Genomic DNA, 1447 nt, shown 5'->3' with positions numbered 1-1447 from the left:
GGGGTGTCATAGGTGGGTCATATGGTGGTTCTGTTTCCAGTTCTATAAAGAACTTCCATATTGGCTTCTACAGTGGCCAGACTAACTTATCCATCAGCAGTATATATGGGTTCCTTCTATCTATCCTCCCCTTGAAAAATTATTATGCCTTTGTTGTTATTGTTGTTATCTATAAGATTTACTACACAGTTGTTCAGGAGGTAGCAGAAAAGTCACCAACAAATTGAGCAGAGACTCTCTTGTTGTTGTAGTTCCAGGCACAGCAGATGGACCCGGGGCCAGGACACGGTGCTGAGGTGCTGGTGTCAAGACTTTGCATGTCAGTTCCCCTATCCTGAGCCAGGCACTACGCAGAGCTGTCTCATGATGTAGTGTCCCCAGTTTCACCTTGTGTGGTGGTCTTACCATTTCCTGGCTCTCTGAGGTCCCTAGACCTCTTCCTAGGCCGTTGAGGTAGAAGGACCCCAGTGAAGCTGGTGTCAGCAGCCATGGTACAAAGAAGGGCGTAAGAAGGAAGACATGTCAGAAGCACCAGAGCTTGGCAAAGACAGAAGCAACCTTCCAAACACATGGAGAAGCTTCAGCATCTTCTCCATGTAGTATCAGTGACCAGGGCCTGGCAGCCCACAGTCACTTTAGAATACAGGGGCTTGTCTTGTTGTGTGAAAGTTATTCTGACTGGGTTGAGCAGGAACCTTGTAGTTTTAGTTTGCTCCTTCCTGTGAAAGCTTGGGGGTTGAGGCAACCACAGACACTGAAATGAGGAACAGCCAAGGACTCAGCTTATTGGGGAAGTAGAGTGTAGAGTCTTTATTCTAAGCCATGTTCTACATTACAGCTTTAGTTATAAAATGCACAGCGACACTGGGCGGTGCTGGTGCATGCCTTTAATCCCAGTACTCAGGAGGTGGAAGCAGGTGGATCTCTTGAATTTGATGGAGGCCATCCTGGTCTACAGAGTGAATTCTGGGACAGTCAGAGCTACATAGAGAAACCCTGTCCCACAAACAAACAAAGATTCCAATCTGTAATGTTTGCTTTTTTCTTAATGGACAAAGAGCAGCTTTTTAGATGTTACTAATTGAACCTTTTTTCCCAGAAGATAATTTGAAGGACATGACAAGGAAATACTTGGAGTGTGAAGGCAACATTCTGCAAACATCCTCTTGGTTTCAAGGGATGGCTGGCAAGTGTGTTGTCCTTGCCTGACATTAGTTCAGCATATCTTTACTTTTCAGTTGACTAAACATTTACTAATCATCTTATATGTCTTTTGAAAAGTGGTCAGGTCATTGTCCATTTATTGATCAGGTTACCTGTTCTTTTACCATCTTTAAAAAATAAAAAACACTGAAAATAGTAAAAGGGGGTAGATAAGATGGCTCAATGGTTAAGAGCACTGGCTGCTTTGCAGATGACCTGGTTGGGTTCCTGGTACCCACATGGT

At 44.3% G+C, this 1447-nt stretch overlaps 1 non-coding gene across 1 annotated transcript; it reads right to left on the bottom strand.

Annotated features, from left to right (window-relative positions):
• Positions 1-520: 520 nt before the first annotated feature.
• On the bottom strand, positions 521-648 carry LOC127691719 (small nucleolar RNA SNORA71). Its single transcript, XR_007979319.1, has one exon. It is a non-coding gene; the product is annotated as a small nucleolar RNA SNORA71 (small nucleolar RNA).
• Positions 649-1447: the final 799 nt, after the last annotated feature.

Source organism: Apodemus sylvaticus, chromosome 8, assembly GCF_947179515.1.
Source record: "Apodemus sylvaticus chromosome 8, mApoSyl1.1, whole genome shotgun sequence".
NCBI classification, from domain to species: Eukaryota; Metazoa; Chordata; class Mammalia; order Rodentia; family Muridae; genus Apodemus; species Apodemus sylvaticus.
This window is presented reverse-complemented; position numbering and strand designations above follow the sequence as displayed.